Source organism: Falco rusticolus, chromosome 5, assembly GCF_015220075.1.
Source record: "Falco rusticolus isolate bFalRus1 chromosome 5, bFalRus1.pri, whole genome shotgun sequence".
NCBI classification, from domain to species: domain Eukaryota; kingdom Metazoa; phylum Chordata; class Aves; order Falconiformes; family Falconidae; genus Falco; species Falco rusticolus.
The window spans coordinates 24,528,504-24,553,068 of record NC_051191.1 but is presented as its reverse complement, the minus strand read 5'-3'; the positions used below and the strand labels follow the sequence as shown (position 1 = coordinate 24,553,068).

Here is a 24,565-nt window from a genome sequence, read left to right as displayed (position 1 = left end):
AAATGCCTAATGTAACATTTCAAAAGCAGTAATTTTTTTTTTTTTCTCCTTCCTTTCTTAAATGAAACTTCACCAGAATTAAAGTTTTTATGAAGAATGCTTTATCTGGTCAATCATACTATTTTCAATAAGCACAGAGCTCATTGAAACAATGAGTTCCATGCTTAAACAGCAGTAAGCAAATTAGATTATAATAATGTGCTTTTAGCAGACAATCTGTAAAAAAAAAGAGACTAAGCTTTATAACTGAATGGTTTATGTCACTGTAACTTTGTAGAAATACAGATCAGGACTAGAATTAGAAGCTTTTCAGAGCACTAAGATGGGACAGAGTATATTTTTTTTTTTTTCCATATGAAAACTTCCACATATACACAGGCCTATAGAGTAGTAAATACATTCCAAAGTAATTATTTTCCATAAAGACTGTTCTAAGAATACATCCATGGTCTAAGCATGCTTGGATCTGCAAAACAATAATAGTCCTAAAGTGCTTTTACAAAGCTACTTCACAAATACTCTAATTCTTTCTTTAGTTTTTCTGTAACTCGTAACGAAGCAGTGTCACTGCACCTGAAAAGCACCACTAACAATCATACATTTGTATGGCATCTTTCATCTAGAAGGATTCTGAGGAGCTTAGCTTTTATTACTTCGATGCAAAGGTCATTCATTTCCAAATGACAGTTTCTTTATATTCTCCTTCCTGTCATGCAAAGACATCGAAATGAAAGATTTGGTGAGCTTTGAGGCTAAGCTATATTGCTTTACACTTTCCCTTTATGATTTCAGGTGACTTCCCTCCCCCACACACTGCCTAACAATGAAAGGATGTAAAATCAGGACTAGAGTGGCTAGCCCCTAGAGTCACATGTGATTAAAAATGCAGGAACTAATGTGCCATTGGCCTGCTATGGTCTTAGCATATAGTTTATTATCCAGTTTATAAGAAATATGTTATTCATATAAGTGGCATTATTAGAACCATAAATTATTGTATAAACATAGAACTCTATTTGCAACTGCTATGGCTTTCATTAGAACTGGCTAAAAAAATATTCCCATCAGTTGTCTCAGGAATGATCTGTATTAATGTCCATGTCTTCTGTCTGTCATCTGGAATTTTTTGGCTTTCTAGGGAGAGTTAAGTACTATGTAAAAAGACAAATGGAAATAAAGTACAGTCTATGAATGAAACTGTTCAGTTCATGTTTGGCATTCCAGTGCAGCTTTGAAAACTAGAGAGTAATAAAGGCCTTAAAATGAAAAAACTGCAAAAATTGCTCAGCACTACTGGTTCATGTTCCTTTACAATCTTACAATTTTACTAATTTTACTAAGTGCTTAAAAGCATTTTATGCCTTGTTAAAACTCAAACATAAAACCAAAGGCAATCTTGCAGTAAGGAAATTTATCACTATTTTAATATTTTGTGTTAACTGAATATAGGAGGGTTTTTACTTTGTTTAATATTTTTTGTTGTTGTTCTTTCAATTTTTTTGGGGGAGCAGGTTCTTTTTTTGGGGGGTGCATTCCCTTTTAAGGGTAAAAACAACAGCAATGAAATATGAACAGTTTAAGGTTAGGGTGAAAGTTCTCAATTAAGGCAACTAGAATTGCATACCCAGAACTTTTGATGATTTTAATGAATCTTGAATACTATTTTTTCAAATATTAACTGTTTTTTTGATTCTTTTGCTGTCCTAGACCTTGATGCTCAGAGTCTAGGACTAAAAAACATATTTTAAATGCATTGGTATTGTGTATCAAAAAGACACTATGGTATTAACCCTGCATCCATTTTAAAAATTAGCTGTAGTAAGACCAGAATTAGAAAGGATCATACAGAAAAGCCTTACATACTCTACAAATGTCATGTAACCACTCAGAGTTCAAATAAGCCAACAGCTACTGTATCATGCATTGCTTTAGGGTAGGTCATAAAGAGTCATAAAGCAATTCAAAAAATGTGCATATAAATTTTAGTACGTGGTTTTCTTTCTTGGTAAAAAAAAAATAAAATTAATACCTTATTGACTTTTTTTCCTCCTCCTCCTCCACATACACCAGCAATAGGCAACTGCCTTGAACTGCAGTGTAAATTACCAGAGATTTTACAAAAACATGATCATAGCAATAACAGTGGAAGAGGTCATGGACTTGACCGCATTCCAGTTACTTTCTCACATGTCTTTCCACAGCTTCAGAAGAAGCCATTTCATTAATGTTTTCTTTTTTGGAGATGCCAAGGGGATTCCTAAACCCAGGTTTACTTACAATAGTCTGTTTCAACATCATAGATTAAATTTTCAAAGCATATTAAACACACCTCTGCTACATTTTTAAGGGGAACAGATTGGCTAGCCTTTCCTTTTCTAACCCCCCTTCCAATGGTTGAACCTGAGCAATCATGAGTGAACACAGAGATTCAGAAAAACTAAAACATACGGATGGTACAGAGAGTAACATTATCACAGGAAAAGTAGGAGCCTCCCAAGAAAATGTGTGAATTTTTTACCATATTGCAGCAGCCATGCAAAAGGCTGGTGCACAGAAAACATGGCTCAAGTGCCTCTTTTGAAACCTAACTCAGTAAGAATCTCTCTGTAAGAAGGCTTATATCATCATCAACAAGATTGCTTTCTGAAGGCCAAAGTGGCAGAGCCTTGAAAGCACAAAATGACATATCCACAGAGCTACAGAATATGTATGAGAACAATGGAATAACCAGGCAGGCATTGAAGCTTGTGGATGTCCTGGGAGTACATGGGCATCCCCTACCTCAACATGAAAAGACTCGCTTTAATGGATTATGAGTTCTCTTTCCTTTCTGTCCCTGTAAATCAGACATTTAATGTCTGTACAGGTATTTTGTACTCATCTCGTAGGAATCAAAGAACAACAGTATTCCTGCAAACACATCAATATCCTCTTCTGGCTGACATAAACGAAGTTGCTCTTTCAACATCAAATTGAGGTTCTTTTTCTGCTTTTGGAGTGTTAAAGGGAGCATGTGAACAGATAACGGAATGATGTGCTGTTCCTGTGCTTTTGTAGGACTGAAGCCTTACAGAAGTTTTTTTACAGCAGTTCCATCAGTGACCTCTTCATTTCCCGTTATTGCTGTATCAGTGGAAGGCTAGAAGGAATACCCAACAGAGAGTGGTAAATTAGATGTAATTAAACACATCCATACATTTTTCTTCTAAATGTATCTCCTATAATGATATAAGAGAAGGAATTATCATGTTTCAGATATTATAATATACATTTACTGAGATCCATCCATAAGATCACCGTACGAGGGTTTTTTCTGTCCTTCAAACACCAACATGATGCCTACTGAAGCTGCTAGATTCTCAGACCTGTGTATTCAACAGCATTGACTGACCATAAGACGTGCAGCAGTGTTAACTGCTTTACAGAAGGATGTATTCTCTTCTCTTTTCTGCAGCCACAAAAAGTCTTGCACTCACATTGTTATTATAAACTCCAATAATTTTTTGGAAAATACATGAATTTTTAGAAAATACATGAAACACACTAAACTTTACCTTTTTTAAAAAAAATGTGACAATGAAGGAATGGAATTTTTTTGACTGACCTCCTAATGTAAACTGTGACCTTAGCATGTTAATTTAGTTATTAAATTAAACACATTCTGGAATTCTTTATTGGCACAAAAGCCAAGTGACACAGTACAGCTTGCATCTGTGTTCATCCATGTCTTTCCTTCTAAACAGCCTATGCAAACTTTTTAGAGGCTCTATGCAAACTTTTGAGACTAGTCCACAAGAAGTTCCAGCTCCTGAATAAGCCAGGAAATTCTCTGAGTGGACAATTGACACCTTCCAAAACAATCTCAGGAAACAGTCTAACTGCTTGATAATGCAACTGCCTAAGAATGTTCCTGCATGTTGCTTAAATTATTACTATAACATAGCCAAACAAAAATTCTTTTAGAACAGAAAACGGTGGAAGATTACTTGACTAGACTGGATTTTTCTTTCTTAAGGAACACACTTTTCCAGGCACTTACTGAAATTTATGGGCACAGTCCTGTCATTGAAACTCCAGCAAAGTGGTTCCAAAACTGCACCAATATAGGTTACAGCAGGACTACATCTCAGTTTTTTTAAACATTTGACACAGTACTTACTTTCATGAGGACCTATTAAAAGAGAAATAACGTAAACCGTATCATCCCCTTCATCCCCCATGGGCAGTTAAGATTAAGTCCACATTATTTCTGCAGTGAGAAACAGAGTATAAACTTTAAGGGTAGTGTCTCTAATCTTGAAAAAAAAAAAAAAAAAAGAAAATAATTCTACATTTGTTTCAAGGGTTTCATAGGATTCATGAGCAAGAATGAAGCCTGTGTGCTGGCTGTTCTCCATGACACTGCTGTACAAGTTTGTAACCATATGAGGAAAAATGAAGAAAATGCATGTATAGCTGAGTTATGGGATACATGCTGGATGCAAAAACTCAGATTCAACTTGCTCTGCTGACTTGGAACACAGAGAGGAAACCCAGTCTTCTGTATTTCAGACACACACCAGAATCAGCAGACTTTCATGTGCAATCTGAATACTTTCTCAACAAGAGATATAGATGCTCGGGTACTAAAATAAGTTGCAAAAAATACCAAATACAAATTTAGTATCTGTGTAAAAGAAGTCATTTGATCTCTTATCTCCCAAGACTCTGTCTTGGGTAACATTTCTAAGCTGTTTTTCTCAGTTTGTCCATTTGAGAGGTTTTCCACTCCATACAGAACATTCAGATGTTTGCTGAAGCACAAAACAGGACTGTGAGATAATTCATCTGCCACAGAGTATTTAGGGTACTTATCCTAGAGATGTGATATACAGTCTGTGATCTAGAGAATATCCAAGTAGTTTACACAAAGTGAAATAACTTAAACAGAAAAGGCCTAAGCTATCTTTATCTTGGATATAAAACATAATGATTGAGAACTTTCTCATACTTAGATTTGAAATTCCTGAAGCACAGCAGAATGATGAAGCTATCTTCTTCCATAGCCATAGGAAAAAGTTATGAATATGTGTTACTTTGTAACATGGAAGACACTGTTATTTTGTGAGTGCTGTGTAAGTCCACCAACTAATTTTCTTTTCCTAAATATACTTAAATATGTTTTCCTTTTGCCTCAGATTAGAAAAGAAACCTACATTTGCTTTGGCCAAGTATGGAATCTGGGCCAAGAGTTGTTTGTTTTGGTGATAGTAATGAAAAACTCACACTACTTCATTCAAGAAGGATTCCTTTTCAAGTTTTATAGATGTCCTGGAAAAATAATTAATCACACAGCTCTGTTGTGAACAAATATTTGACAATGGCACGGGAGTAACCCATATGGAGTGTGTTAGGATTCAAAATCTTAACAGCAGAAGCATGCCAGCTTTGTAGCAGTTGACTTTTTATGTGAGAGTGATTACAGCTGGAAGCACACTAAAAATTAACAACACATAACTAAGTCACATTAGTAGGAGCTGCAAAACTGAACTGAGTCACAATAAAAGCACAGAAGTTGATACTGCAGTATTTAAGTATGTAAAGCCATATGTATTTCTTGTTGAAATGTGGTTTGGGTATTTTTAAATGTTTTTATCAACATGACAAATCTATTTTAAAATATGTCTGTTGTATATCTGTTGTGCAAAAATTTTGTTCACATCCAGAAGTGAATTATGCTTATTGATATTCAGTGATCTATGCACTGGACATTCAGGCTTCTGATGTCTGATGCTCACGTAGACTTCCCAGTTATTCAGGCCATATCAAATGGAAAGGGATGGGGGTGGGGGAGAAAATGGGAAAGAGAAATAATAAGAGAGATGGGAGCATGAGATAACAAAACAATTTTTTACTGTGATGCTTTAAAGAGGAGGTGTGAAACTCATGCATACTTCCCTGGAGTCTGAGTCATCCAATACCCCTCAGCATTTGAAGTAACGGTCTAAGTGAGCAGAAGAGAAAAGAAGTATTATGACTACATTAGATCATTCTTGGTAGATTTCTGAATTCTTTTTTCTTGTACAAGTCCAAGGCATAGGAAACTGCAATCTTATCCATGGAGACCAAATTCAACAGCCATATTGAGCTTTTTCGCAGAAAACAGGACAGCAGCTCCCACACAGCCTCCAGGAAAGTGAGTGTGATGCTAACAAAGCCAGGTGAGGGGGCTTGTGGAAAGTACTTTTTCTGACAAGAAGCAGAACTGTACGTAGGATAAGAAGGAATTAAATAGCCTTTTGCTTTTTTTGTTGTTTTGTTGGGGTTTTTTGTTTGGTTGGTTTTTTTTATGAAGACTTCTGTTTTAGTAAAGTGTTACTTGTAGCAATTCAAAATTATTAGTCCCTGATAACATTACCACTGTGTTCACAGACAAGTCTGACAACTGTTGTATTTCTAGTGCTGTTGGAATAGCTAGGGGATGTGTAGGAGGCAAATTTGGAAAATAACCTGTCCAGAGGTAATTATGGAGGTTAATGCAAAGAATATGCTTGTAAGGTTATTACAACTGGTGCACCAGATTCACAGCTTACTGAAGTCATACAATATTCCTCAGTGCAGTGTCAGTGGGAACAAAGATACTGAAATGAAAACCCAAAGCCCACAGAAGAAAAAGAGTTTCTTAATTATTTTCACTCTGGTGTCTAAGGTTTCTACAGTAAAGTACAGTGAGGATACTTAAGCCTTCAAAGAACAGTATGTTAAGAAAAATACAAGTTTTCCCATGTGTTTAAAACTAAAATCTTATAACAATCAACATTCCTACAAAACATTCTGTTGATAACTTCTGCCTTATCACTGGTTGAGATCTGGTATTATTCTGTTTTGATCAATAACATTTTTCTTGTTTAAAAGTGCCATCTTTATCTGAATTTAATCCTACAAATTACCTTCAAACTCCAATTTCCATGCAGACTTCTTTGTAACATCCTCCCACATAACTCAGAACATGTTTTTTGACCCATGTATAAAGTTTTGACTCCATCAATCTTATTTTACTTTTGGCCAACTTCAACCAACTCCTATTAGGACAGAAGGCCAAATCCTTATTTGCTCGCCTTTGCATTCCTTTCTGTGCACCTTTGCCATTCCTTAGTAACAGCTTAATTTGCTGACAAGAGTAATTTATATTCAAGATCATCTCAGACAAACTATTTCACTGAACATTAAAGGAGATGACACAGGAGACTTAAGCATCTCTTAAACAGTTTCTATGAAAAACTAAAAAAAACCCCAAACAAACCCTAAGTTTACTTTTATTAAAATTCCTTCTATTTGCATCATTGAAGTTAATTCCCAGACAGTATTGCTTTCCAGGCAAAAGTATTGCTGTCCAAAATGATATCTGAACACACACTTTTTCAATTTCAGTGGCAGACATGCTACTGAAGGTTTGCAAAAAGCCACACTGCCTGATACTAGTACTTGTTTTGTGTGCAACATAGCATGACAGATCTGGCAGATGCTTTGTGCTTGTGACTTGATGTATATTTTCTGTATTTTCTTGAATGTCTAAACCAAAAATACAAATAACTTTTGTAAGTTCAAGTGGTTTTCATGATGGTCAAAAATCAGTCACGTGTGACTAGGTCTAAGTGCCACAAAGTTATGGCTTGTTTAGCTGTTGTTCATTCAGGAAGAGCTAAAGCATTTTAAAATAGATTTCAAAACTTCATAGCAAAATTCAGTATGAAAATACATTTCAAACAGTTTGCCATTCCTTTAAGCAATTTAATTTCCTAATTTACTGCTTCAAACTAAACCAATTTAATTAAGATTTAAACCTTATGAAAAGTATCTACATAGGGGACTTGTACCAAATTGAAAGAACTCTTAAAAGCTGAGCTAGAAAAGTAGGACTCATTTAAATTCTAACACCAAAGTCAGTCCCAGTCAAAGTGAGAATGTGAGTGTGCATGTGGAAGTCATCTGTGTTTATCTGGCTTTGCGAGTTGTTTCCCAGACTTCAGTAGTTAACAGTCTGACTTAAAAGCTTTGTTACCTGGAGGATCACGTAAACTTTCTTGTTACTGAGCCAGCTTTAAGAATTCAAAAAGAAGCTCCCAAGCAGTAAGTGAAATTTTCAAAGCTCTCCCTTACACCTATTAACTCAACAGCCATTAGTCTTGTCCACTTAAAGAAACATTTTAGGGCCAGCACTTGCTTAGCTATTTATCCGAAATTTTGTAAGCACTTACAGCAGTAAAAGTAGGAAATTGTATCTGTAAGGGATTTTTAAATTCAAAAGAAATAAGACTACGTGGTCAGTTTAAGCCACTCTGTATTGATCTGAGGAAAAAGAAAATCAAGACTACATTCAACATAAGACTTCAGTGAGTAGATATCAGCAGATCAAATTTGGAGATAAAGAAAAAAAACATAAGCCAACAAAGTTTATATTCTGTTGTCTTTACATAATCAGATGTTGGCTGAGAACTGGACAGAGTATACACCAAGATGGAAAATTATTATGGGCCCACCAATATTTTAGGAGGCTTGAGAATTTCGAAGGAGACAGCGGCAGTATGACCATTGATACACAAAGATACACAGGTATGTAGTTATCCATGACTGATGAAACTATCTTACAAATGTCTTTCTACTGATCTTCCGCTGGTATCATCACCATGGAGTTTACGGTGCAGTTGTCACACCAAGAAAATACGACATTTATAAAAACACCTCAAGTATATAGCCACATTCCAAGTTCCATTCTCTACCCAAGATCTGGGGAGCCAAAAATACAAAATGTTTCTTTACCTACGGAAGAAAGTTAAAGTTTCAAAACCTGTACCCTTAGTCCCAATACCTTCATCTTACTTCAGACAAGATTGTACATATCAAACGTACTTTCAGAGAGCATTCTGGAATTATGTGTAAAATGTGATAGAGTAACATGTAATACATGAATGCTTAGGCATCTATTCAGCTCCTTAGCTCATCAGCTAATTAAACCTTCTCGGACAAGATGCTAAGCAAGATAGTAATCTGAGAAGCATACACAGAGATTTATTAATAAAGAACTTTCAAGAAAAAAGAAAGACTAAATTATCAGGGTTTTTTAACTAGAAAAAGGCCACAGAATCTGCCACTGTTTTTCCAATCGAACTAAATAGTCCAGCAGGGACAGTATTTCAGGCAAACAGCTTATCTGAAAGAATAGTTCCCTGATTAAACCAGCAATGATAAATCATAGAGTATTCTCTAGTGCAATGCACTGTTTTAGCCATATAAAATTAAAGAAAAGCATATGAAATGCTAGGCCTTAGAGAATATATATTGTGAAAGGGAGTTCTGAAGTCTGCAGGGAGTTGTTCTTTCTCTTTTTTTGTTTAATGATCTCAAGGTGGTTTGTACTTTTCGTAGTTTGGACCTACTCCCTATAAATGATGAATGATTCTAAGGAAAATTAGTTTGATCATGATTAAAACTATATTAACAACGGCAAGTTATTTTTAATAATTACATATAATAGTTAACAGCAATGTAAAACCTATAGTTTAGTACCGCTAGTATTGTTAAACTAGGGAACAGAAACATTTAAAATTGCAGAAATGAGATTATCTTAATTTGATCCTTCAATTTACTGCTTATTCTTGTATTTATACGTCAGTCTTTAGTATAACCCATATATATCGAGGTATACTCACATACACTTATGGGTTAATTTCCTGTCACTTTGTATTTTTACCACAAAACAAACCTCATTTATTGCTCAGAACAGGCATCACTCAATTAATAGTTGCTTTTTCATAGTTAAACTTGTGTCCCTGGACCTCATTAAAACATACCATTCAAACAACGCACTACATTTTCCCTTCAAGGCGCATCTTTGTAGACCGTCACTACTGTTGGAATGTGGAGTTTACAAACAGGAATGAAGCTGGTTTTAAAGGACACAGGAAGGTCTTCAGCGATCCAAGGAAAGAAAACACCCGACATCAGTATTTTGTCCCGCAAAGAACAAAATACGCGCACTGTGATGAGCAAGTCAACAAAAGGATGCTGTGCTTTCCCCTTGGAGCCAAGGCGGAAGATGCCATTACAAGACTGGGTTTACTACAGTTTGCTTCATAGGTAATCAAGAAAACATCTTGTAGTTCAACGTGATCCTAAGAGCATGATCATGGCTATAACTGCTAGCACTATATATGACTAATTGTAAAAGACTCTGGAGATCTCTAAGAGGCATTGAAGGAGAACATTAAAGCATTTCCCAGCAATTCATCCCATGTCATAAGCAAAAGCAGTCAGGGGTCAAAAGAAGTTATAACCTTTTTGTACACCAAAAGAAGGATGTGCCCTTCTTAGAGCTTCCCGGAATCAATCTTCTGTGAAAAGTATGGTTAAAGTAGCCATGAGGGATGAACATGAGAGGGAAGTGAAAAGGTGAAAAAATATACATGTACACTTATCACTAAACTATGAAGTCAGGATCGCTTATAACCAAGTCACAGATGAACACAAAGGAGAAACTATTTATCTCCTACATGTTACTGTGAAAAGTCTAGGTAGTAAACAAATGAAAATGGAATTGCTCATGTCTGGGATGAGTTTGACCTACTTTGGAATTACTGAATTTGCATTGTGATATTCAGTACTTCCTAAATGAAATCACGCTATAAGATTTACATTACTGGAGCCTTTTCAATTGGTGATTATAACCTATTTAGAAGAAGTCAGCAGGGAAAAAAGGAGAGGGGTGGTATAATGTGTTAAAAATATCTTTAACAGATTCTAAGTTACTGACATTGTGAATCAAATATACTTTAGCAATTAGGAGTTGCTGTGGTAATAAATAAAGCACTACATGTGGAGCTGCAGATTACCAAATCGCACTAGACAACAGGATGATCAACCTTTTAAAGAGCAATATACCATGCACAGGCGGAAAAAGATGCGTTATTGTCAGGGGTTTTGGTTCTTACTGACATGCGTTAGAAGTCACATACAGAGAATGCATCTTTCAAAACTTTCAGGATTTACAGGATTATAGAACATAATCTGAAATAAAAATGTAATGTCTAATATAGAGGAACTACAGGCTTTTGTCTCCGCGTATAACGAACCATTGATCTCAGAGCAAAAATTAACTGGTACAGTACAAGAAATAATGAGTCAATTACGTCTGAGAGTGCAGAGCAAAGTCCCAGCCTCCAACATATTTACAGTTCATTTAAATTTTATAGGCTAGCTTCATGAAGTTGATAACAATTATGAGAAAATTCTACTGGGAGAAAGTAATTAAATATGACTGATAATTGGGAATTCCTTAACTGCCAAAAATGTCAAAATTTCTGCTGAGGACGAAAGCTATGCTAGCTAGAGCAGACATAGAAGGAAACTGAAAGCATCAGTTAATTAACTTATAATTATGATAGAAAAGAGGAGGAGCTGATAGTTGTAAATATATAGAAAAAGATAGGAAATAGAAAAGATTTATAAGGGAAGCAAAGAGAAATCTACAGTCTGTATATCTACATGATTGACAGTTTTTAAAATATGTTTTTCAAACTATTATACATATTTGGAGTATATCAAGTGGTTGGATGATAAGCTTCATATTTTCAGTGTAGGTAACTTAGACTTCCACATCTTGAAAATTGATAAGTAGTATTACAGACTTGAAAGCTTAAAACATGCTAAATATATTTTCAAAAAATTAAAAATTACTGTAATAAGGTAGTGCTTCTCATGTTGGCCCATATATTTTATTTCTTGAATAGATGCTATTTAACCTTTTTAATCAATCACTTGAGGAAAGACAATGTAAACATATTATTATAAAACTTACTATTGATATAAAGATCAAGAGAATCAGTAGTAGCAAAAAGACTGTGTCACAGATGCAGGATGAACTCAGTTTCTCGGTAAACATACTGTGGGAAAATTGTGTGTGTTTCAACATTGCCAAGTAGAAAGAACATAATTATGAACAAGGAATGTAAGTCATTCTTCAGGACTGGGAATTCTAAGGAATGAGAGAAATATTGAGTGACTTAGAGGTCAGCATGGCTAATTACTTGAACATGAGTTTTAATTGCGGAATACAAAAGTCCTTGAAAGTTTTAGTAAGAAAATGCAAAGTATGAGTGAAAAGTTTATATTACATGTGTACTGGCACTGAAGCCATCAGTGCTAGATCATTGTATCTAATTATGTGTTCAAAGAAAGAGGATGGAAAATAATAAAAGGATTGGAAAAGTCCAGGAAAATGATTAAGGGACCGGAGAACATCTCTTACAGGGGAAAAAAAGAAGAAAAAAAGAAAGAAAAAAAAAAAGAAAAAGAAAAAGAAAAATTGAAGGTTAAGAAATGACATGATCAGTGATTAAACATTCTTTCCTGATGAAATCTAATAACAGAGAACTTCTCAACCAGAAAACATAAGGACAATAATCCCTTGTTATTACTCTTCCCAAACATTACCAGCATTTCTGTGGGATGATTCTGATTCCCATGGATACCCATTTTAATTCCTCAAAATCCTTTCCTGAAGGTAATTTCTGATCTCCATATGATTCTAATTCTGTTTCAGAATAAGAAATAGCTGGGCAATTTATGCCGTAATTATCTGTTGAAAACTTCATCCTGGGGTCTGATAATGAAAATTTTGAGTAGTTAAAATCAGCCTGCCTTCTAAGCATCTAAGAATGCCTCATGCACAATCCTGACCTGAGGTGTCACCTTCCAAACTACTTACAAACTTTCTGTACTTTTAATACACGTGACCTCACAGAGTTTCTCAAAAATGGAGGAGTGCTTTAATCTTCATTTTATAACTCAGCACGAGAAAAATTGGGCCTTTGTGGTCTATCCAGAGTCACAAATAAAACAGTGGTTAGTAGTTAGAATACAAAACAGATCTTTTGACTTCTAACTTGTGTTCAAGCTACCATTAGACTTCCCTGCTAATAATGTATATTGATTAACAGTTACTTCATTATATCCACATTATAGTATCTACAGACTCTGACTTCCTATTCAGAACTCTGGTCTTCAACTTGCAATTTATTTAGTCAAATAAACCAGAAATAATTAAAATGAAATTAACATGTAAACACTGTGGGCTATTCAGACATTAAGCTTTAGGCAACATGAGAACCTCAGCATAAAATAACCAGTTCTCCTCTAAAATGTAGAGGAGAGATAGGTGATATCTGAGTGGGATTTTGATGTTCCTGGTCCCAAGCTTAGAGACAACCCTCTAGGCACTAGGCATACAGTGCATATGGAAAAGTTTCCATGTGCTGCAGTTTATGTCCTAATCTAAACAGTACAATATAAACTAGGGCATGCGTTATTTCACGGATGACACAGTTTTCAAGTTACGACAGTTTAGTAGCATCCCAGGCTCTTGGTTCCCACACATTCCTCTACTTTTTCATTTTCCAGAGCTGTCATCAAAAGCAGCTTCAGACTGCTGGAGGACACCGAGAGAAAAGAAAAAGAAAAAAAAAAAAAAAAAAAAAGATATGTAATAATTTAGATAATAAATTGTGATGGATCCGTGTTATGACACTATCTGTTACTATGATGATAGGTCAGGGTTGTAGTCAGGCAGTTTAGAGCAGTTAATTTAAGAAAACAAAATAGTTCCCAGCAGATTGCTAAAGGCCATTACAAGCAATAGAGAAAATCTTTCCTCATCCTCTCCAGTGCTCAGTCTCTGCCTTCTGCCATGATGAATCATAATGATATACATTTTTTTCAAATTAATTTCTCCAAACCCAGAATATTTCCTTGAGAACAATCTATCTACCTACCCTGATGAAAATTAAATTGATGTCAAGGTCCCCTTGTTTTAGAATTGTTTGGTCCTTTGGTTGCTGTCTTTGAATTGGTTTGATCTAGTCAGCAAAATGTATTTTCAATAAGTCACATTTGCTGAGCAAATGAACATATGCTTTACCACCTCCTGCTTAACTGAAATAATTTAAGATCCATGCTTCAAGCCTGGACACTTGATTTTCCTCTTTTCCTATATGCTGAATTGTCGTTAGTCCTTTTATGAATTATTAACTATTGCATGCAGTAGCGAACTTTTATTTTTTATTTAGCATTTTTCTGCATTACCATTGAAGAGTTTCATTTAGTGTGAAATATGCATATGTGATTTTGTTTTCCTTCCAGAACTGCAATTATCAGTATGGATGGGAACAGAAGGAAAAGTACACTACAGCAAAATGGAAACAAGGTGCTAAAACACTAATTCAGAGATGTGCTTTTCACACAAAGCCTTTTCATAGCTCATTTGTTGTCAAATTCACCAAGAAAAAATACTTGAAAGTTACAGATGCTTTGAAGAAACATGTGGAAATAAATTTACAACTGATTTAAAAAAATAAAAAGCAGATTCTGCTCTAGGCTGAATCTGTTAATGTCATACCAGTTCCAAACTGAGAAAGACTTGGTGATACAACCTTTACTGCTGAAAACCTAGTTACATACCAAGGGGCGCACACAGATTTGTTTGCTACATGCTGCATCTGTGCTTATACATATTAGTTTCTGGACTGAATTTAGTTCATCTTCCAGTGACAAAATGACATCAGCCTGTATTTAGAAAATATCACTGTGTTAATTCAGATTATTCAGGTATGTACTTTTAATTAGGGGAAAAAAACCCATAAAAGTACATAGGGAATACAATCCATTCTAGGTCAGGATTATTATAAATAGTTCAATATACATGAAAAGTGTGTTCTCTTCCTGGTCCAGGTCAATAAAAAAAAAAAAATATCACCTATCTCTTAATCCAGAACTCTGATGGGTTAATCTATGGTTATGCTACATGTCACCATGCATTGTTATGTTTGTTAAAATATTACTGACACCCTCTGCAGTTCAGAAAATTTGGATTCCTTTAAACTGTCATCTGTAGATAGATTTATTCTTAAGTTTATCTTCTGTAACTTAAATTTAACAGATTTTCTGTTCCAGCCATCAACATCCAAGACTTCACTGTGTTCTTTCTTGGTTTTGCAGAGATTAAAAGGATTTTAGTGGTAAATTGAGAAAGATAATGTCTCTTTCTACCCTGTACTATGCACTTTTAAAGATGTTTTTTTCTTGTTGCCACAAAAATCTGTTCAAAGTACAGCATCTTGTTTCAAAGAACATAAATAACTCGAAGCAAGTTAATGGTCCCTCACTTTGATCAGGCATATCCCCTCCTGTACAAGTAGCACAATGAAACCAGTCAAATAATGCATGTAAGTAACAGGCCTTTTGTGTTATTAAAAGATAGATCAGCTTTGTGCCTACACTCTTTTGTAATAATGAGGAGACAAACACTGCTGCATCTGAACCCAGTTTTCATTTTATTTCTGTAGGAGGAATGATGCTAGAAAAAAAAATACTGTATAATTATCCTCGCTAATGTCTGCAGCACAAAGCAGACCATGCTTCTGATTATAAGATATACCAAGGAAGGGGTTTATTTGCCTTTTTTGCAGGAATGACTATACACTGGACCAGTCACCATTATGCCCACATCCTGGGCAAAATTCAGATGGCTCCACCATTTGCAGTAGCAAACAACAGCATCCATAGTGACTGTCTGACAATTTTCACAATCTGGAGATTGTCCCAGATTTGCAGGATTTTACTTCATGTGATTAGTCCAAATGAATCAATCCAATTAATCAGATTTCCTCAGCTGAATCCTATTCAAGACATCGAGTGAAATCAATGTTTTATAAACTATAAAATATTTCTGTAGTCTTATATAAAATTCAAAAAAATTATTTGTGGCATACTTTTTCTGTAAATAACATGAAAGTTGCTATTTAATCTGAATACAATTACTCACTGAGGTGCTGCATTGCAGGTGAGGGAAGACCGAATAAACAAAATCTATATTTTTATGGGTCTAACTGCTTCACAGGTTTTTATTAATGCTAATAAGTATTACCAAATCTAAAGAAATAGAAATGACAAAAATATTATTAAATATATTGCTGTGTGATGGGACTCCAAACTGAGAGATAGAGTTGCTCCCCCTTTCCCTGAAGAACAAATACAAAGGCATACCCTCCAATCTCTTAAGAGTTAACTTGTTTACAATGATTGCATAGGAGCAAAGTAGCTTGGTAATTAGGGAAAAATAAACTGTGCAGGAGGAGTTTGCCAAAACAAAGACACTCATTCATTTCTGGCAGGATGCAATTTCTGCTTTGCTTCTTCCAGTCCAGCCACATTCAGTGATTTGTGGGTTGGCCAAACCATCAAATCCCATTCTTCCCGCAGGGTCACAAGGAAATTCCTCCTTTCCATCACCACTGAAGCTTGACTATGCAGCTCTTCCCTTCTGCATGCATGACTCTGCTCAAGACCCTCTTTCCTCTGCCCTCCACTTGCAAGCTCTTCATTTTCTGGTTCATGCCTTCACCTGCCTTGTGCCCTCCGACTTTGACAGTATGTACAGGACTTTCTTGCAGGGCTCAGGAAGGTTTCTATGCTGATCTTGGATGATGTTTGAGGATAATAAACAATTTTTTTCTCCTTCCAGGGCACTCCCAGAGGGCAACACTTGAGACCAAAGGTAACTGTCCTTCCTACTTTCTACTAATAAGATTTTCAAAGGATCACACACCAAACAGCATTTACACAACCAAATGAAAAGAGATATATTAAGTAACTTGGCTTGTCACGCCATTGGAAGTCAAATTTGAAAGGAGATTATTTTTGTGCAGCTGTAAATTACATTTCCCTCCTTAATGTTCTGAATGTTCAGTTGGTTACAAGGTCGATCTTACTTTTCTTTTTTTCCCTAAACTCTTACTAATTTCCAAAGCCAGAGAGAGTTCGAAATGTAATTCAATCTGTACAACACAGGCTATAGTTTCTAAAAGATTGCAAAACCAGAGCGAACACAACAACATTTATGGCTATTTGGGAAATAATCTATAGTAAACATCTTCTTATATTAATCACCCATATAAATTACTACAACAAAATTAACTCGGAAAATAACAGCATCAGAAACCAGGATTCAGATGCTCAGAATTTAGTCACCTGCCACTATAATTCTTCAAAATGTTCATGGTTGGCCTTACAATGGTGATAAGGTCAGCATATAGAAGTGCTGCTATTTCCTTGTGAAGTGACTGGGAGTAAACAACACACTGGGCAATGGTGAGGTGGAGATAGAAACTTTCTTATTTTATCATAAATCCAATTTTGTTAATAGTGAAGATAGATTTGCAAAGAGTAAATCTCATCTCTACCACTGCTTCTCCTTTTCCTACTTCAGAAACTGAGCATTATATACAGGTGTTCTGTTTTGTTCTTTGTCAAGTGACTTATTCTATTACTCCTGTGCTTTCATAGCTGCCTAGTATCTGAGAAAAACACTATTTTCAATGTTTTCACAACACTTTCCCCATAGCAGAAATATACAGCCAGGTTTCCTTCAGCTGGGGCAACCAGAAGGGTTAGCACATCCAAAGTGTTAGGGAAGTTCCAACCCAGGGAAGTCATCTTCTTGGTTACGGTGCCTCCCTTGCCAGGTGAGTAAAAGCAGTGTTCCTGCTGTGGCCAGCTTGCACTTAAACCAAGCACTTCAGTGTCCATCAGCGTTAGTCTACAAACTTCTATGAACTCCGTGAGAGCTAAACTAACCTGCAGTTGAAGCCAACATAAGATTCAGGGAGAATATTCCCATTGCTTGTGCCAGCTTTGTTTTCTGGTAGAGTGACATCTGCCTTTGGGCAGGTCAGCCTATGAATATAATTCACATAATCTTTTAAAACAAAACAACTCCCCTCAACAAACAAAACAAAACAAAAACAACAGAAAAAACCCAACAAAAAATATGTATAATAAAAAGCATTTCCACAAGCTATGTGGTAACAGCTTTCTCCTGACAAAGCTTTTCACCAGACAGAATATCTTCTACTGAAACCACAGAATCATTAAACTACTAAGTTTGTCATGATTTTTTGAGTTATATTTAGAGTAGTTGTTCTTCCATCTCCCCCTCACAGCCTTTAAATCAACTAAGAACTGTTTTCTGTTCAAAGCAGTAGAGAGGTCATGAAAGCTGAAGATGTTACTTGTGGTGGAAAGAATCAGTTCATGAATTTAAAAGGCAAATACATGACAAGCTAAAACAAAAAAATAAGTTCACTATTTTACTTCATGGCACACTATCTCAGCTCCTCTCTGCCATAAACTATGACCAGTGTAAATAATGAACATTAATGAGAATACGGCCAAGTACGGACTAAGAAACTTTGTGTTCTGGCTCCATTACTGACCATAAGAGGGTCCCAAGGTGCTATCAGAAGATAAATTTTAAATTGCTAAAATAAGTTGAGACTCCCACTGCACACAAAAAGAAGCTCTGTTCATATATAATTATAGGATTACGACCTATTTTCCTACTCAAGATCTGATCTGTAGGTTTGCTAAGCAGCCTCAGCTTATATGCAGTTCCTGAGAGGGCTTATTCTCATTCTAAATAATTTCTTTATATAAGTATATTTTTAAAAAAGCATTGCATTAAAATCAGGAATTATTACTATTCCACTATTTACTGTCTTTTCAAGTAATCCAGTTTGCATCATAAAATATCCTTTCAATGGCCAGTGCTTGAATAAATATAAACATCCTAAAATTCCATCAATCTGTTTTGTTATATTTTTATTACCTGTTTGACATTTGCAACATCACTTTTTTTGCAACTGCCCGTGATTATTCTATTTCAACTGTTCCAATCTGCTATTTTACACAGTTTGCAATTTACATAATTTTTGGATTTTATATTTTACACCTATCAACCTCAGTCCCTAAAACTATGTAATTTATAGAAGAAATTTTTAACACATTCTTTGGGATCAATGTTTTCATAACCTCTTTGTACATAACAATTCCTTTTACAAACACCTGAAAGCCATCTGTGTTATTATTTGCCAGGTAAGATGATCTTCTTTTTCTTTTTTCACATCACTTTGTTTTGGTGAGGAGGGTTTTTTTTGTTTGTTTGTTTTCTTGACTTTTGGCCTTTTAAAATCTTTTTTGTTTTGCTTTGTTATTTATAGATTCTTTTGCAGACAGTAAGCATAGTGTCTTTTTCAGACTAGTCAAACAAGGAGTCATTAACCTAAACCCATATTCAAAAATATGAAAATTATATTGTGGTGAGAAAGGATGAAGAAATACTAAAATAGTACAAGAACATAGCTTTAAAATAGTACAAGAACATAGCTTTAAAATATTTTCACATGTAATCATGTACCTGCTGATGTTATAATAAATAAGAATAGACCCCTAGTGATAACTACAAATTAATTTCAAAGAAATTATAGAATCAATTAAATATGCTGCTTTCTCCACACTTGGAAGATAAATCACTTAAAATATGTGATACGAAGACAGAATGAACTGACATACATGAAAAAATTAATTCAGCTGTCTTCATCTTGATTTCCCTTTCAGTTTTTCCTTATTTTCCCATTTGTTTTCCCTGTGGTATTCATTCTTGTATTGGTGGCAAATATTACCAGCTGCCTATCATCAAAATTACTAAACTCATTATCTTCTGAGCGTATTCTTTTGTGCCAACATAGCAATAGGGCAGATAATCCTACATACTATCCTTGTAACTATATATGGCTTGAATGAACTCTAATTACTCTGCAAGTAGAAATGAAAAAAATTCTACATTTGTTAGTTATTACTGCTTGGTTTCCCCAAATACTTTCTATTAATAAAAGTAAGCTACTAGTGACTGAGATAATGAAAAATACTAGTAGATGGCAAGTCTTCAGATGTAAATCTTTATTTGTTTTTTCAGTGTCATTTACTGAGTGAAAGTACACATTAACATTAAATTTTACTAATTTAAACCACTATAAAACACTGCACATTAAAATCTGTTACATAATGAAATTCTGTGATGAGTTATAGCATTCTAAAGGCTAATTTCTTGTCTTTTACCAGCTTTTCCATTGCATGCCTGACCAGAAGGAGATGTTAGAAGAATATTTAAAACGAAATGAAAACAAAACAAAAAACACCAAAAACCCACAAAAAAGATAAACCACAAAAATAAAAAGTAGATCACAGAAGTCAGAAAAGGAAAACAAACTATTTCAAACGTAGCTTTCTTCTTGTGAACCCTTGCTTAGCCCTAGATGCGGTTAAGGGAGAGTTTGCCTGTATTAATACTACTATGCCTGTTCCTAAAGATGGTGTCTCCATGGACATTAGCAACTTTGATGGACTGTTGATTTGTCATACTTAACCCAGGGAAACCAGAGAGAACAAAACACAATGCAGGAGATCTCTGCTCTGCTTTCTGCTCATGAACCACATAAAAATTTTTGCTTGTGCCCATAAAAGGCAGAACATCCTCCAAATGTGGGCTCCTCCAAATGTGGGCTCCTCCAGCAGAAGCTGTTTCCCTGCAGAATGTAGGTCACTGTGTATACATTGGGGTAGAAGATAATTGTGGGGAACTGCAGCAGGATTGGACTTTACTAGAATCTCCTACACATTCAGAATGTACAACTGAAGCCAAAGCCTATAAACTGTTAGACATTTTGTGTGTGATTAACCACCACTTTGTTTATGCTAGCTGTAATTAGACCACATAACAAGACATCATCACACAAGCAGGCTGTATTGTAACTAAACATTACTTTTTAGGAGTTTTGCAAACCCATGGTAATTTTGGAGTGACTCTACCAGAATATATTGAAGAAATACTGAGAGTATGTGTATATTTTGTTTATTGGTATTCTCCTGCAGTTATTTCCATATGATTTTCCTTTTGTGCAATAAACAAAATTGCTTCATCCCTGAAATAGCTCTGTTATGGAAGTGTAAGTGTCAAATGTCTTTCTATTTCTCAGGTCAATGTTAAAATATTTGCCATTACAGCCAAGCTTTAGTTTGCACAAAACCAGCAAACTAAACCTTTCATTCCTTAAGTGCTTTTCTTTATCTGTGAAAAACTAAAAAATGTCCTTTTAACTGGCACTGGTGGCCTTGGGGAGTGTTTTACAGTACATTTTTACAAATGCTTAGTTCAGGTTTATTGGCCTCACAGCAGAGATTACAGAAGACCACACAATTGGAATGATCATTTCTCTTTGCATTAGCAGAATACATTTTGAATGGCAGCAGCAAATCTTAGGGGAACCTGGACTAATGAATGATGCTTCATGGAAAATGTTTCAAGATTTAAGAGGGAGCATTGAGGGGAATCTTCAAAATCCAGAAGTCACAGTGAAAGCGAGTCAAATTGGGTTTCTAATTCCCTGTGTTTTGATGTTGGTGGGGGTTTTTCTTCCATTTAGGCCCCTATCTCCCAGTCTTCAATAGTTTATAAGCATATTTTATAAAGTAAAACCAAAAAGCATGATCTAAAGCTCATGGGTAGAAAATTACTCATGTAGATGCAGCAGAACAGACGTTTCTGCATGAGAGAGACTTTCCTTGCCATAGCAGTCTGGCATGTCATACTGTTTGGGAAAATGTGTTTCAGCAAAGGACACATCCACAACAAATAAGTTTTATGGAATCCTAAAAGCTCCTTTGGCATTTCAGAGAAGGTTGTTGTCTTCTCTTGAATTGACATGTATATATGAAGTGATTTGATCCCTCCTTCTTTATTCTATGAAAGATAAATATGAATAACTGCTATTCCTCGGGTTTGAAAGCTCATCTTTTTTTATTTATCTTTTGGCTGCTCGCTTCATAATCACATCATAAAGAATCATCAAACTAGACTTAGAAAAATTATTATATCATCTCTTCAATCCTCTTTCAAAGTTAGCATATTTTACAATTCTCCCACAGAGGCTAGCACAGACAACTGTCTTTTGCAGAAATTATGTGAAAATATAGGAACATGGGTCAATCTCATCCATATTCATTGACTTTCTAGGGACATCTTTCACAAGGAATGAATTTGGAGGCATAAACAGTAGTTAAAAATAAATGCTTAAAAGCTAGCCCCTTATACTGTTTTCATTACATGTCTGAATAATGCAAAAATGGGGAATGAAAATGCAAAACATATTGCCATGATCTCTAAGTAGCACTGTTTATTAATAAAGTAGTTAAAACAGTTTTCAAATAAACTGTCAGCCAGCCAAAGACAACTTCTGTGAAATATAAAAAATGTATACCATATTTTAAGTAAACAAAAAATTACTTTATGAGTGTGTTCTGCATAATATCACACAAGCAGATTTAATGAAAATCAAAAGCTAAATAAGTGAAATCACTGAATTATGTGAGCTTGTCACTCTGGAAGTCTTAGGCACAAAAAAAAAAAAGTAAATTAAGTCTGGAAACCAAAGACTTTATCAACCCAACATTCAACACCACAGAGACTGGATAAATTCCTGCTTCTTGTGTCCTGAAGATTCAGAAAAACCTCTGAAAAAACTGGATATTTGGTGAATTAAAGAGCTTTTTCAATATTTAGAATAAACTAACATTAGTATAAACACAGCTCTTTAACTAGTAGATCACAAACTTTCCTACTGTAATCATCTACAAATAGCCTATAGTCTCTGAATAATATCACTAGCTTGCACAAGTCAGTTTAGCCAGTTTGAAGATTTGGGGTAAAGACATATTATACACTAAATAGTGTATGAAATTGTTCTTCCAGCCACTTCACATTGCAGTAATTAATTTTTTGTATAAAAGTAATTTCATGATGATTGCAATTTGAACACACTGAACTCTCAGAATCCCTTTTCAAATAAGAACACATAATCTTTACAGAAGAAAATGTAACCAGTTTTTATGTCAAATTGTTTCTTGCTCTTGGCTGAGACTGGGGAGATGATACGAGGTTGTATTTTAATTTAGCTTGTATTTACTTCCTTTTGAGGATTAGGAATTGGGATTATGACAGTCATATAGTCTGGATGATAACTTTGAGTATTGAGAGTTATTGATTAAAATATAAAACCAGAAACCTATGAGTTCAACGTCAGTGACTTTATCAATCCTCTTAGTCATAAGAATTTAGGAACCATTTTAAAACCACAGGACATGATTCTTATAAACTTAAAAAAACCCAATTGTACATTTTGTATAGAAAAATAAACTCAGTGTGTGACTTTAGAATGATATGAAAACTCCATTTCTGTTTTAGAAAATGCAGAGGTTTTTATTTCCTTAAAATACTAATGTCATGCAATATTCATCCAGGTTTTATATTGATATTTGATAATAGATCCAGCTGGCAAAGAAATACTTGCAGGAAAAAATAATAATAATAAAAAAAACCCAAAACCTCAAAAAATGCTGACAGCTGAAATGAAAATATATCTATTTTTTGATGCTGGTCGTGTCCTAAAATATAACATCACAAGAATTAATATGACACAGTAAGATTTAATTATATGTTTCATATAATTGGCAGCAGTTGAAGAAATAAGAGTTTGCAAACTTCTTTGATTTAGTGTATGGTTGGGTCTGATCAGCTTTAGTTTATCAGAAAAATATGGCCAAATGACAGCTAGTGTAATTCCCTTAACTTTAGGACTAATGAGTCATTAATGAATTTGAAAGACAGAACAGGAAAAAAAAAAAAAAATGTTTTCCAATCTAGGACTTTCCTTTTACTTTAAAAACTTGATTTACGAAACAAATAAATACGGAATTATTTTGGTTCCCGGTTACACAGAGCTAATAAGCTTTCTGTTTATAAACCAAACCACCCATGAAAAAAAAATATTCATATTTTTCTAAACAAACAGTGAAATTTTTCATTTCAAAAATGTAGGTTTTCCCTAGCATTGGAAGGCATAGGTAAGCAAAGTTCTGGAGTGCTTCCCTTAAACTCAGGAATTATAGCCTGATCTTTTTCCCCATGCAAAATATTAACCTTTGCCAAGTACATAAGTCAATAATTAAAACCAGGTCTAAATCCTTTATCAATCAAGATTTCAAAGATGTTGTAACAGACAGATGCTATTTCAAGCTAAGATGAAAGAAAGCTTTACATTAGTATGATGACAATTTATGAAGTATATGGCTCTACAACCATAGTTAAACAGAGGGAAGATTTAAAAATTGTGCTTTGTTTGAAAAAGGAGAACTAGCTCCCTGCTTGCAATTAGTAGGTGAAAAGCCAGGAGAAGAATTTCACTGATAGATACTTTGAAAAAGTACCTTACATATGTAGCTGATAGGTTGAAAGTGAATCAAAGCATCTCCAGAGAGAATGAGCAGGGGCTGTACTTGAAAAATGATCATGAGACCTCAAGGGAATGAATCTCTTCCAAGTGCTATTTCAAACGAAGCTGGCCAATAGGCAACAGAAGCCAGAAATATAGGGGGTGGGGGGGGGTGGGGTGTGGTTTTTTTGTTGTGTTTTTTGGTTGTTTTTTTTTTTACCGTGGGCTGTATGACCTTCTAATTTAAACCACAAATAAGATGAAGAGTGCCCTTCAGCTCCAGAAAGCAGTATAAATAAACTATAGTGAACATAGCTCAGCAGGTCATTTTATGTTCTTTGAAGTGAATAAATGCCTCTTTTTTAATTCTTATT

The 24,565-nt window shown here is 34.9% G+C and overlaps 1 long non-coding RNA gene and 1 pseudogene across 1 annotated transcript in view; both read right to left on the bottom strand.

Moving 5' to 3' along the window:
* LOC119148809 overlaps positions 1–24,244 on the bottom strand; it is a 121,126-nt gene extending 96,882 nt beyond the window's left edge. Inside the window, exon 1 of the long non-coding RNA XR_005104491.1 lies at positions 24,187–24,244. This is a non-coding gene — a long non-coding RNA (uncharacterized LOC119148809). The remainder of the gene's footprint in view (positions 1–24,186) is intronic.
* LOC119149497 lies at positions 17,386–17,560 on the bottom strand (annotated as a pseudogene).
* Positions 24,245–24,565: the final 321 nt, after the last annotated feature.